This window comes from Formica exsecta, unplaced genomic scaffold, assembly GCF_003651465.1.
Source record: "Formica exsecta isolate Colony F162 unplaced genomic scaffold, ASM365146v1 scaffold812, whole genome shotgun sequence".
NCBI lineage: Eukaryota > Metazoa > Arthropoda > Insecta > Hymenoptera > Formicidae > Formica > Formica exsecta.
The window spans coordinates 172592-188182 of record NW_021853584.1 but is presented as its reverse complement, the minus strand read 5'-3'; the positions used below and the strand labels follow the sequence as shown (position 1 = coordinate 188182).

Genomic DNA, 15591 nt, shown 5'->3' with positions numbered 1-15591 from the left:
TGACCGATTCCAATTTCTGAATTGTGCTATTCCGCGACAATTGTTGTTAGGAAACGAAATAAAAGCGAAGTAAAAGTACATCGTGGTGAAATTTTATTCTTTCTTTGTGTGTGTGTATTTTTATGTGGAGCAATGTAGACTGAAACTGAAGTGGCGAAGAGCCTCTCCTATAAAAGCCAAAATATACTTCATGGTATAGTGCCAAGCGAAATAGAGCGACTTGATAGTGCTTGCGACGGGATGCCTGACCCTTGGGCAAATTGTCACATCTGTGAGAGAATTCGTAAATAAAAAATTGTTAGAAGTTCTCGTACAAGATGAAAAGGATAGAAGATAAATCTCGACAAAAATAACTACTTTTGAATTATGTTATTTAATTAATATGTTTTTTATATGATCGGTTCTGTCAATGTCGTATGCCGCATGGATTTTAATTAACTTTGCAAAATTAAATTGCGCTTAACTAAACATTGTACGTCGAAGTATGATTCATAAAAATATTCCAATGCCTTTAGTAAATGTGTTTCTTATTTATTTTCTAATTGCTTCTCTATTTATATGAATATGTAATTTATCTCAGTACAATTAACTACACTTCATTTGCATGTCAATGAGCGACATCATGGCATTCAATGTACTTCATTGTAGCAATCTACTCTTTCTCAATGAAACTTGTATTGCGTAATTCAAGCTTAATGTAACACAACAGAACGAGAGATTCCGATATATTTTAATTTTTACATCTCGAATACGAACGTTTCGTGAATCGGAAAAATATGTACGATCATAAAAAAGACAGCTTATATTCAACAATTTTTTATCAAATGAATTCTCCAACAAGCTCTCGCTTGCCCGATCGCGATAATGATGCGAGATGGAATAGGAATCTGTCGCGGGGGAGACTGCAACGTGGAAGAAACCTGCGTTTAATCGGACGCGAGAGCCGTGAGAGAGAAGAGACACGCATGCGCATCCCCTTTACATTTTCCCCTTACCCCGTGAACTACCGGTCGCTAGTAGCACGCGTCGACGTCGACGTCGTCATTGTCGTAGTGGTCGTCGTAGTCGTCGCCGGCGTCGCGACGCCAAAGTAGTCACGGCCGTGTGTGCCGCGTCTCATCCTCGGAGCAGTGCGTGTTCGCCTCGCGAAGACGCGTTCTCTTCTCGCTGGTCTTGGAGAACTCGCGCTTTATTTTCACCACCCACACGATCACGTTGCTCGTGTATGTTACCTTCCGATTCGCGCACGTGACACTATCGCATTCCTTGCGCAACTTTCTTTTCATCGTCTCTCGCGGACGTTCTACATCCGTATTCTAATTCACGACGCGCTTCTCGTTGCTCTCCGAGCGTTGTTCAAAGAGGAACGTGTCCGACCGAACGCATGAAGGAAGTTATCAAATACCGCATGACAGGCTTGTCACGCACGACAGGATGCTGTGAGGTAAAGGGGTAAACGAACATGTGGTCTGCATGTGAGAGAAAGCGTGTCTCGCGCGTGCCACATGCATGCGAATTTAAAATTCAAATTTTGTCGACCAAAACCGCGATCTCCCGCCGCGGCAATGCATCACTGAATATCAAAGCAGGGATACTTTGTTAGTTTCCGAGCATTTTTCCGCTTACATCAATGTCACTCATCATTTGCTATTTTTACGTTGGAAAATGCCGGTGCACGCATTGTGAAGCGGCAGGAAAATATGAAAAGACACATATGTATACTTTGTTTATATATACGCATATTAAAATATGTATGTTTTCAGAGTATATAGGTAGCAGTTTCTTTTGAAAAAAATGTATTGGGTTTTAGAAAATAATATGGACATCCTTCAAAAAATTTTTGAGCTTTATTCAACTTTGATCAAATATCTAATGGCAAAAGAATGTAGTTGAAGCAAAATAATATTAGCCTCTCAATAATTATTTCTTCAATTATTTATCTAAAATCATATTAAATCAAAATTCTCCCCCAAATTAAATATTAGCATTCTAAAGTATTCAAAAAGATAAAATTTTATTGCTTTATGTTTTTAATATGTGATTATATTCTTTTAGTTGTTAACAATAAATTTGGTTTTTACTTATTTTGAAATTTGAAAAAATTTGTCTTTGCATATAACTATTTTAAAAAATCGGAAAATAAATAATAATATTGAAACATATATATTACTACATATATATATACACTATTACTACATATATATATGTATATTACTTTGGAGATATTATAAATATCTAATCGTATAAATCTAATATCTTCAGAATTCTACTGGTTCTCCTACATAAAAATTAAATTTTATTTTCTACCTTTCATATCTTTATATTTTGTTACTTGCATATTTTACATTTTTATTATATATTGAATATTTATATAATATAAAGCATATTACGAAAAAGATATTAAAACCCAGCTGTGAATGAATATAAAAACATTAATTTTATATAGTTGTGATTACTTACATAAACAAATAAAACATTTAATGTTGCAAAATTATATAAAATTAGTATAGATCGATTGGTGCAAAATTTAATTTGCAATTTAAATTGCATAAAAAGAAGTTTTAAATTAATGTTAACAATAGTTACTATTTATAATAGTTAATATTTAAAGATAAAAATGTAATAAAGATAAAGAACATAAGTTTAAATATAATAAAGATAAAAAAACATAAATTTAAAAATGAGTAAAAGTTTAAAATTATATATTGTAATATTTTTATATAAATTAATTTTTATAAAATTCTTTTTTTATGTGTTTTTACAATTTTATTATAATTCGTAGATACATAAATATTTCTGTAAATATAGGAAGTATAAATATAAAAAGAGAATTACTTTCATTAACAATTAAAACTTTCTCGGAAATAATTATAGTCTAAAATATTCAGAGAGATAAAACAAACATTAAATGTACGAAATCAGTGAATCCTTACAAAACATATGTGTAAAGGCGTATTTGTAGTTCTCTATCTTTAATCATAAAAGCACATCTAACAATAAGCAGTATGGAGAGAGAGTTTGATTATTTTTCTTTTTAAACAATGCTTCTACCGAGAAAGATTGTAAGAGTCAGGGAAAAAAGGATATTCGATTTTTATTTCCCTAATAACAGGTAAGATTTTTTATGTGCTTCGACAATTGCGTGTTCCGGACTTGGGAAATGAAGTTCCATAAAGAATTGTAATTTAGGTTTTACGAAGAGATAACAATATCTGTATTTTTTTACATTACATTTTTAGTCTGATTTAGGTGAAATGTAAACGCATTTTTTTTTCATATACGTCATGCACTTTATATATAATGTAATGATATATGAGGCAGGTAGTTAGATTATTCTTTAAATAGACATAAAGAATGTCTATTTCTAATAATAAGTAACATTTATAAATGATATTTCATGTGCATTAATCTCACGTAGCTTCTCCTATGAAAGCTTCCTGCTAGAAAAAAGGAGTCTCATAGTTTTTTCTTGCTTATCTCGGTTTATTTTATTATCACACATCGCACATTATACGATATATACATGTATAATGCTTCATCATTGTGTCCTTTTTTTCTTTTTTTGCTTCTCATTTTCTGCGTCATTTCTTATTGTGGTGTGCAACCGCGCATACAACCCTTTGTAGCATAATTTTTTTTTCTTGTTGCTCCCCTTCTGTCAGAAGAGAAATATCTCATTGTTTCCCCGAGATGTTTAACTATATATTTATTGCATAGCTCAATGCATTACGGTATATTTATCAAAGAAAATTATTTATTCGACGGATATTTTCCTAAATGTTATTATCATTAATATGATTAAAATATTTAAATGAGGTTGTCGTCTTGCGTAAAAACTGGTTTATAAAACTGATGTCTTCAATAATATATAATTGCAAAACAATGGATAAATCAATTATCCGTGCTGATAAAATGACTCTATAAAAATAAATGAAATAAAAATATAATATTAATTATTGCTATCGCAATAAGAAATGCACTACGTAGAATTTGAGTATAAATGCAGCCATGCATTGTGTTTGAGAGTACTTTGGCTTTCAATGCAGCTTCATGTTTAATGCGAACAATTGAAGATCTTCCTTTTATAAGATCTCCTGGTTTCGTTTTGAGAGAAATAAACAGAAAACAGTAACACGTTTACGATAAAATAGAAATGCGCAGATGAAATTAGGAAGCACGATATTAAAATCCAAAGTAGCACCATGCCGTACTTTTTTTACGACCATTCTTAATAGCTGCATTCAAAACGCGAATGCCATTAGATCATATTTTATGCAAGTACTTCTGAAAGGATGCACTAACTATAATACTCTTGTGCGTATAAGAAAAAAAAGTGAATTGGAATTATAAAGACAGCCATTTTACAGCTTCGACATGTACGATTTGAACATGCATCAAGTTATACTACTTATATCTCAAGCTCGTACTTTAGAATGCATTGCGCAAAAAGGACACGAAGAAAATTGTACGCAGGTTGCGTAACTTTAAATTTCCTGAATATTTAAAGATGTTAATTGTACTTTTCAACGATCTAAAATTATTCCAGTAATTTTTATTACGATAATGAAATAATTAGAAATGATATTAAGAACTCTTAAAATATATTTATAAACAAATTTAAATCTCATTTGAATTAAACGACGTGACTGTTTCTTAATAATTGTACATTATAAAAAAAGGGAAAAAAAGATTATCTTGCTATTTAAAAATAAAAAAAAAATTTGAAATTTTTTTGTTGGGGAAACAAAATATAAAGATGAAATTGCCGCAGATTGAAAATCATTCAAAAGTATTAAAGGATATCGCGTTGTCAGCATCAGAGTCGATGTTATAAAACCAGATCCTTAATCTTCCGCAAATCCGTCAATCTCTTTTTTTTTTTACGCGTCATGCCTTAATGCGCGACGCGCATTAAGATTGGGAGAAAGCCGAGCAGCAGCGGACTCGATATAACCACATCGTCTCGTTTGAACATGCTTAAGTAAATATGCATCAAGTTGTCTCGCGTGTCACGATTCATGATCGATCGGTGTGGCTCGCGTCAGACCGTAACGTCGCAATTATCGTCATAAATCTTGTCTGGCGCTACACATTAGGGAAGTTAAGGTGCGAACTCGCACGAATTTACGTTTCTATAATTAGCGTAGTCGTCTAGAGTTCATTTCGGTCTCCTTGACAGATTGGCGTTCTCGTTTTTGAGCGATGGACGTCATTTCTTGTCTCTATCTGCGCGTATTTCCACGTCTCGACATCTCTAAGGAATATAATCTGCGAATGTTTCCCCCCATTATATCCGATTTAATTTTGCTATCGCACCTTTATAGAGGATTTCACCATATAAACCGACTTTATAACGTTTCTTCGTACGCGCATCGTCGAGCTTCGTGAAATACGATGTCTTCGATCGTACGTGGTCTCAAGTAAATCTTCTTTTTTCCGCGCTCAAGTTACAGGGATATATAGAAAGTTCTTAATATAGGAGATGTATTTCAAATGCTAAATATAAAATCGCGATGTCAATCGATCGATATATAATATCTTTCGAACGCGGTTTAAATTTAAAACAGCTAACGATATAAGATGCGAAGCATAATTCTGTCTTGTTGCTAAGACATATAGCGGCATTATATATTCGATTGATGTGAAAAAGCACTGCGATCCGGCATATACCCTTGGGTTCATTAAAAGGGTATAGCCGCTAATTGCAAATGGCTTGAACCTTACGAATGGCCTTTGACTCAGCTTTAGCGACGATATTTTCATTTTATGGAAATGTACGTACATATTTCGCTGGTTAAATCGCTTTCTCGTGATATTGCGTATGAATCTTCCTCTACCTCGTCGATATTTGTCTAACTTTGACTTTATATTTTTTTCTAAATAAGTAGAATACTTGACAAGTGCTCCCCATAGACATATGGGGACATACATCTCTTACGTTAGTCTCTCAATGATATAAATATGATAAAATTTGTAGGATGCCTCTCTCCTCGTTGAATTTCGTTGCTTGTGATCGAAGATTTACTTCCGCGCTTTTATAGTATTTTTATTATAAATTTGTCCCCCGCATGCGCGCGTTTGTTATGTATGCGAATACTTGTACAGAATTTTTGTTCGTAAAACGAGGGATTGTTTGCCGGGAAACGAAAATAGAACGGTTTGTACGTGACCGAAATTACTCCTGGGTATCCGTTGTTACACATCGCTTTTCTCGCATTGTCTTCGTCCGTGAGTGTCGCTTGTAACGTACGATACTGCAAGGATATTCGTTTCGCGCGTATCTCGTGCCATTCACAACTTTTCTCGATTACTTTCATTTACACTGCAGGCGATATTTCATCTAACAAGTACAAATTTCACGCTGATGAATGATATATATGAACATGACACAAGCAAAAATTTCGCATTGAGATGAATAATATTGATGTCAAAGGACAAGAACCCCGATGCGTTCTGCGGTCGGTTTCTTATGCTCTTTCTGTGATATCATTTCCCCCCTTGTTCGACAGATTGATTTTCTCGCTTATAGCAATTCGTTTTATATGTCTGCTCTCTCATATCAAAACGGAAAAATGCGTCACGTAGCCAATTTCTTCCTTTATCCAGCTTCTTCGCGATTACCTATCTTTTGTCGGGCATTTCGATCTTCTCGTGCAACAATATATAAAACACGTCCTTTTATTTCACTTTTCCTACAATTGGTAAAGCACGTATAACTTTATTTTTATAAATCATCATAATTTATTAATTTAAATTTCTATTAACTTAATTAATTTTTATTAACTTTTTATTAACTTAAATTTTATAACTAATTAAACATGCAAACGATGTATAAGTAATTATTAATATACTAAGAGATTGACTATTCAGTAAATCTATTAAATAAACACAAACGTAAATTAAATATCTTTAAATTAAATAATACAAATATATAATAATTAATTACATTATTATAATATAAAATAAGATTTTTAACTTATGTACTTGCGCATCTATCGTCAAAAAGAATCAATATTCGTGCAATTAATGTTCGATTAATTAGCGTTTTATATTATATTTAAAAATGAAAGAAAAAAAAATAAATAGAATATCAAGAATATTTTTATCATATATTATTTTCCATTATCGGCTGCACGTGAGTGATTAAAAATGAACTTTTGATTTTTAAAGCGATTCATTAGTCTTTTAATCTTGATGAATCCCCAACAACTCAAGATCCGCTTAAGAGGGAACGAAATCCTTGGACAAAGCAGTCATAAGCCCTTTGCTTCAACAGCAAAACATGAAGATATGAGGTCTTAGAATGCGGATACGAAATAATTATAGAAAGAATTATATTACATTACATACGGTGCATTATATTGTATTTCGGATTGAAAGCGGAATTAAAAACCAAAATTAAAGTAGTCAGAGATACGCATATAATCCTCTCGGTGAGGTCGTCTATAGGGACCGTAAACGTAATTAATCTACGTATTGTTTTAATTTTACAATAGCGTGCAATGTGTATAGCTACATTTGAGCGAGAGATAAATGCATGCAATATGCATGTGCGCTAATACTTACATCTTTTTAAATATTTACATGTATATATATATATATATATATTAGAAACGCAATCTATTTTTATTTTATTTTACTATCATGGCGCATATGTGTGTGTTAATTCTTGCTGAAACATCCGACGTAATTCCTCTTTCTATACCAGTATTTATTTATTATAATATTAGTGTGCGTTATATTACACGCACATTTATCATATTTATCACGCGAATACGGCGAATACCCTATCATCAGCTTTATTCAATGCTTTTATCGATTGGCGTCAGGTCGAACGGTCATAAGCACGATTAATTATATCCGATCTAATCTATCCGTGTGGTGGTAAAGTCGGCTGTCGGAATTCGCTAGCAATTTAGTTAGATGGATATCCATCGTTATTTATCAAACATCGAGTAAATTCACGATTGAGAAACTTGGAGCAATCTCAATTCTGCCGTTTGAATTTTGAAATTCATGATGATTTTCGATTCCGATACGTTTATCTTTCAGTTTGTTCGTCGAGTTTTTGTTTGCGTTCTGTATTCATGTGCTCTGGAGTTTTGCGTCGTTATCGTTTACCTCGGTTAAGACTGACCTGAATCGTATTCTATGTTTGCCATGATTCGGGAAAGGTGAGTTCAAAAATAAAAAGGAAAGACATACGGCGAGTTTCGTGCGTGTTTCGCGCAGATTTCGCATTATGTAAATACTAGGTTTGAATGTGAGGTACCAATTTACTTGGGTTATCGATTAATTGTTATCTCCGCGCATATAGATCGGGTTATATCCCGGTGAAATTAATCGCGTTATCTCCAGCGATCGTGTGGATCGTCAGATGGTAGACAAATTCGGCTCAATTATTACCATTCTCCTCGAACATCTCCCATGACGCAGAAACTTCTTGACGAGAGAAAGAGAGAGAGAGAGAGAGAAAAGGAGTGAAAGGGGGAGGAGGGAGAGAAGAGAGAGAGAAACAACCAAACATCTCCTAAGTTAGGGACAGCTCGTATACTATTAGTTGTTGCTGTATCGCACAGTGTAGTTCAGATTAGGATTCCGGTATGTTTGCTTTGTCTCTGATGCTAGAAAGTCAATTAAATATAATTGAGAAGACAGACAGAAAATAAACAGATGGGTGGATGTTGACACAATTTATTATAAATCGCATGACGCACAAGAATAATTGCGAATAAACATGGTATGCTATGCAAATATATTGAAGATCTTGCAATATTCGATTGCAATATGTACAAATGCATCAACAGATTAATTAAAGTGCATATCTTTAATATTTAATGACGTAATAATAACGTAATGCTTTTTAGCAGATATATATATACACATATATAAAAGCAAAATGGGTATATGTTTATATTCATTGATTTATAATAAAATATTTAATTAATAAATTTGTATATAAAAATCAGAGATAATTACAAAACATAAGATAAATTACATAAATTAAAATAACCGGTAAAATCGTATCATAACGAACTAATATAAAAGTGATAAAGAGTAAAATGAATGGAAATTTTTTGCAATACTTATTGTTAGCGAACTACTTATATCATGCAAATTTCGAATATCAAGGAGATTGAGGATATCGAGTGATGGAAAGATAATAACTAAAATGTAAAAAGTTGTGATACTTTTTCCTTCTCCTTTAAAAGTTTTTTAAAGACAGATGACTCTCTCTTTATAATTTGAGATAAGAAAAAATCCTGTACAACTGTTTTTATACAAAAATTATTCACTTCAATATAGTACTTAGCAACGAATATAATTTCTTTTTATCGAAATTTTCTATCGCACAGATTACCGCTCAGGTATATATTTTTCTTGCCGATAAAAATAGCAGTTTTAAAATCACATACCTTTTCTCTTTTTTCTTCCCCATCTTTATACGATCGAGCAAAGAATATCGTTCCTGTACAAAAGCATTCATTGAAATCGCGCGAACGAGGATGGAAAAGATCCGACCGTCGGGCGATAAGGGAACCGGGAAAATGTGGAGTTGGCACGGCAATCAGGTACCAGGGAGAAAATACGATCGAGCGATGAAAGGATGGATCCGCCCTTGTGTGGCGCGGTTTAAGTCTTCGAGTTGCTGCCGCACCCTCGTCGGTCTGACATGCGCCATGACCCGCGCATAGGTATATCCGTAGGTACGCGCGTTCCGACACTTCTCCACTGTACGACCGACTTTCCGTCACAAGCCGAGCACGCTCGTGAATACGCACCTTGGATGCCCGCGGCCTATTCTCTTTTTCTCTTTTTCCTTTTCGCCGGCGTTACCCCGCTCGTACACGCGTGCATAGGGTCATATTCATCGCGCGAATGACATTTCCGTCGAATAACCGTTGTTGTCTCTCCGAAAGAATTGATTCCATTGACATCGGCACGTGCATAGTTTTCGAATGCAGAGATGCGAGATACCGAACACATGTATCGCAGTGCAGCGACTCGTTCGCACAACTCCGTCCGGACTTGCAAATAGAATGGCAATGGAAATCTCGATGCGCGGTATCGCTGCCAGTGCTGTTTCTGTACCACTTGTTACGCTCTTTCGAGCGCACGCGAATGAAATAGGTCGAGTCTTAATTTATACAGTTACTTTTGCACTTGAAATTAAAACCATTGTTATGAAAAAATGTTTTGTTATGTATTACATATTACGTATATTATTATAATTTTCGTGGCAATAGAGAGAGGAATTATTACTGCCTAATTTGTCATATTGTATATTTTATATTTATACAAAGAAAAGAATAATTTTCTAATAATATTTTATCTGTTTGCAAAAATCAAATTTATGTAGCCGATTATAGAATTCTGTTTTATCATTTTAATATCAGTAACGCATAAGGATTTTTTGGTATTCAATTATTTTTAAATATTATTTTGGATATTTGAAAAAATTGTGTTTTTATCATAGATTTATAACTAATAAAAAGAACGAGAGACCAAACTCTATAATATTGTATATTCAGAAATATATTGTAGTGTTTTCTCTCTCTCTCTCTCTCTTTATTAATAATAAAAAGTTTTATAATTAAGGCATTGAGAATGGAGAGAACCACAAAAAATTTAAAAAATTTAATAAAATTATGTATAAAATGAGCTTTAAGCTTTAACATTTCTTTCTTACAAAAGAATATCATTTTTATTAATTCGTCATTTTACTCTCAAGTACCGCAGTTATATTAAAATTTTCTGCGAAATATGAACTAATCACACGCATAAATCTTTTTTAATGCAATATATAAATAGGCGAGATTCATAATCTCAAGATTTATTTCAATTATGTTTAGTGCGGTAGTAATCTTGCATGTATATTGCCAGCTTTTTTGAGAAACTTACAAAAGTTTCATTTTCACACGATGCCGGTGATATGCTTGAGAAACGATGCCGTCTGCGAATATTGGACCGTCGAACCTTTCTCAGAACAAATCGATGGCACTTCTCTTTGATCGTGATATCCTTTGTCGAACTGTGATTATTACTCATATCGCCGAATCGCAATTTGAATGCAATAAAATTTTTATATCCATGTATTTCGTTGCTTCTATCGACGAGGTCACGCTGAATACTGCGACGTAAATTAAAATAGATATTGCAAAATTGGAAATATATATTCGGTATAATATCAAATGCCTGTATCTCTCATATATACAGTATTATTTAATAATTTGTGTCCGTAAAAAGTAGGAGCGTTTATTTATTTACATAATATAATTTAAAATATTTTTCATGCACAAATTATGGAAGCAAGATCATATATGAATTTAGATTTTTTAAATATTGTAAATTCCACAGATGACAGAATTTTTTATCATCGTACTGTTTCAAATACTACAAATACTTGAAACAATATTACAATAATTGTGAAATTATCAACTATAAAATTATTACAATCTCGTGAAATTATTCAATTTCTACTCATTATTGAGCCAAATGCTAATATCAATTTAGAAAGGTTAAGATTAGCTACACGATTTCTACATAAAAAAATTAAAAAATTAATAATTAGCATACAATACAACAACTAATTTACTAACAACTAATTTAGTTCGCTGTCAACATTGTCAACTTATCAGATATCACGAGAAAACTACTGGGCAATTTTCTCCAGATGCATTTGCCTCAGTTTCCATAACACGTAGATGAAGGCTTTGAAGCTTTAAAGCCTCGAGCCTTTTCTCTCCATCGTGACACGGAACTACGGCAGGATATGAGATTTGCTTGTATAACGCCGTTTGCATGTCGTGGTGTTAAAATTACCATATTTCGGTGGCGGATTGGCAATACACGAGTGATACACTTCGTTCGACGCGCGTTTGCGATGATTCAATAGTAGTATATTTTTTTAAACACAGAAAAGGAAAACATATGAAAACTTTTCTTAGATTTAAACATGATATAACATTCAAAGCCAATAATATATTATTTAATGAAGTTTTTAACAATAAATAAGTATTTCTTTCTAGCTTCTTGAAAACTTTAAATATCTTTTGTTGCAGATTTGCCGATTTTGATCATTCATTTGCCAAGAATTTTCTAATTTTCTTTGAAATACACTTATTCTCTCGTTTAAATTGTTAAGTACTCTATAAATGTTGCGTATTATTGTGCGGACAGTTTTTGCTGACATCAATATCATGTCAATCTAACGTTCAGCCGTGCGTAGGTCGATTGAGCGATAAAGAAAAAAAAACGATTAAAAAAAACGCTTTTAAACTATTTTGTAACATTATCGATCGACGCAGTAACTTTATGTACTTTTTCATAAACTCGTACATCCCTCCATGCGTTGCATCGTTCGTTATGAGGCGTAAACGCGATGAGCTTTATCGAATAGTCGTTCCACGCTATTTCGGAAATATTTGCCGAGACGTATAGGATCGTATAGGTTCGTTCGATGAAAAGCCGCTGTCGCGATGAACGAGAGCGAGAAGGGTGAGCTGGAAGAGCCAGAAAGTGGCACTCGAGAATTGACGTTTACCAAACATTGTTGTTAAACGAAGAACCCGATCGATGAAGAGTTAATTTTGGATAGGATTCGATATATAACGTTTTCACTCTTCGCAGGAGAGTGACGGCGAGTCTTTTCCTTATCCTGGGATACGATATAGCTTTTCATTCTTTATTCCTGTATCTGCCACTCTTTGTGTTCCCGGTATATGTATGCGACGTCGTATACTGCGAGAGTTATATTGGAGAAGCGAGATGAAAGATACAAGCCGTGAGATACGTTCGAACGATAAGATATTGCTTCTCAATATGATACTTTTCAATTGTTGGATTATGAGAAGCCACGTGGCATTCCACGTTTAATCTCCACCCTTCGATCAAGAAGTACCCTTCGTTTGAATCGATTCCTGTACCCGATTGCTTCTTTACTCTTTTATGGTTTTAAGAAAGTTTCCAGGGCACAATTCGGTCGTCGCATACAGTCGGGGCTTAAAATAAAAGGGTGCCATTTTCAAGTTCTACGCGCTTGTGTTATATTCCGACAATTCTCTTCTATTAAATAGATCTTTTGTGACACAGTTGAGAAATGCGATTTCCAGTATACAGGATTTCTTTCGCGAATATGACTGATACTCATAATAAGAGCACTCGTCTTGCTTACCTAGATACAATTGACGGTAATTACTTTCATTTAATACAGCATCTCAGAGACCTTTTGCGCGCTTTCATCTTGCTTTACTTAAGATTTCTTGACGCAAGACTGAGCCAGAAGAGACTGCGATTAATTGTGTTATATTTACACTTTGCGATAACAAAAAAAATGTCTAGTCTAAGAATTATTGCTATTTATTCATTGGTATAATTATTGATATATTGCAATGCAATATTAAGCGATTGATAAGTTGTATCTTATAATAATTTGTCTTATCTTAAATAGGATCACGATATTTTTGCACCAATTTTAAATTAAAACTGTTGTAGAATCTAACATTGGTAAATAATTATATTAAAATTCTGTAATATTACATTTTATCTCTTCTGCGTTTGTGAAACTGATGAAACGTACAATTTAAAAAATGCTGCATATTTCAAATTCTATTTGTATTATATATAAATTTAATATATACAAATTTGTGAGAATGTGCTTTATTTTATGAATTATGAAAAAGATTGTATACGTGATGTGTTAATTTGTTTATCTCACGCATTTTCCTCTCTTCTGTCGTGAGCTTTTAAAGAGGGCGGTAAAGCATGGTATATAAAAGTAGTTGAAAGATATTTGAACAAACTATGTATATAGGTTTACATAACAGTAAAAATTCTCGTTATTATTATACATTATTCTCGTTATTACATTATTTTCGTTATTACATTATTCTCTAGCGAGAAAAAACCAACATGCAAGAGAGCAGGAAACGTGTAAAATGCATAAAAAATCGTATAGAAAAATTATAAGGTTATAATTATACAACATTCTTTGCATTGTAATTCAAAGCGCGCATATTTTACCAAAAATTTAGAGTTATATTACGGTCTTAAATAGAAACGTAATTTAGCTATATAATAGCGTGCGCGATATTATTCAATTTAAATTACTAAATTCATAGTTGTAATTAATTTATCGTGTTATATATTTATTTCTGGATAATGTCAATTGCGGAGGGAAAAAAAATGTTTATCGTGCTTTAAGATATTCTATACAAACTATATATCTAACTAGTTATTATCATACCACAATTTAATGGCGAAATATTTTCACGAGCAAACTTAGGAAATTCGAGCGGCGGAAGTCTTGAAAGAGTACGGGTCAAATAGCGCCGACTCGTCTCCGTTTCACTATACGGAATGCAAAGAAAGGAAATGGCGGTCTGGAAAATGAGGATAAAAGCCAGCACGGAAGCGTAGACGCGTAGCCAGCCAGGAGTGATTCAACCTGGACGAAAAAAAAAATGTGCCAGTTTGCGCTTGCCCTCGCTGAACACGGCTAAACTCACTACTACGCATCTCCGGATAATTCCCACGGCTGCTATGGTCGAAAAACTATCTAACAAAAAGGCATCCTCTCGTTGGCTTTTACTTGTTATTCCACCTCGCATTGCGACATTATCTTTTTCGCAAAGAGCAATTACGTTTAACTTTTTTGTATAAAAAAATATATATATATATATATTTCTCTCTATTTTCTCTTATAGAAATTGTTAGATTTTTTGAACAGAATGTATAGATTGCAGAAAATTATAATTTACATATTGTTTAAAAATAATTTTGAATACTTCAATATCTTTTAGATATACATTTACAAAATATGAATTTCTCACGTTTCATATAATTCTCTGATTTAAATTTCAACTTGACACATATTTTTTCATTTAATCTCGCGCCACATAGTTAAAATTTTCAGAACAGTCGGACATTTTATCGATATATATCCCGTGAAAGAGATAGATGAAAAAGATGCTCTGAAAATTATTCACGTGTCATGTGTAATCGAGATTGGTGTACCAACTTTTCGCCGTTTGCACGCTTCCACTGATGATACAACTTCGGTGGCGCGTTGCTACGTCTTCTCTCTTCCCTGAGAAAAGTTTCGTCCACCCTATATCTTTGTCGGAGCAATATAAGCCAGTTACCACGTAGATTACTCACACAGGTATGATAAGATGTGTTGTGTGTGCGTACGCAATATCATATCACCGACTCTTCTTTCTCTTTTCTTAGGGGTTAATACAAAATCGATGGCAAAAAAGCAACTATCCATCAACAATCGCGATTAAGTTTTGATCCTCGCTTTGAATGATTAACGATCCTTTGCTCATTAATACGTATGTACAGATAAATATCCCTTGTAAAATCCGTAGGTTTATATATTCACAATAGTTACGAGGTAATAAAGATTTGATATTAGTTCCAAGAGTTGCAACGTGGACATTTCTCATTATCTCTAAAGGAATGAAGAGGGACATATTCTCTATATGCCTTTTGTGTGTGATATAGCATGATATAATAAATTTACTTTGCCTTTGCACAAGTCTGTTCCTTATCGAAGCTTTATATTGATAGAAATACCATACGTAACAT

The 15591-nt window shown here is 33.2% G+C and overlaps 1 protein-coding gene across 3 annotated transcripts in view; it reads left to right on the top strand.

The window, feature by feature from the left end:
• The window catches only part of LOC115244376 (somatostatin receptor type 2-like), a 73206-nt gene that overhangs the window by 10018 nt on the left and 47597 nt on the right, over positions 1-15591 (top strand). For 2 of the 3 annotated variants that reach the window (XR_003885367.1, XM_029821970.1), the window contains exon 1: positions 1051-1444. The exons of the other annotated variant lie outside the window; for it this stretch is intronic. The gene's annotated coding sequence lies outside the window, so the exon portion shown is untranslated. Of the gene's footprint in view, positions 1-1050; positions 1445-15591 lie in introns of those variants that run through there. 3 annotated transcript variants of the gene reach the window in all.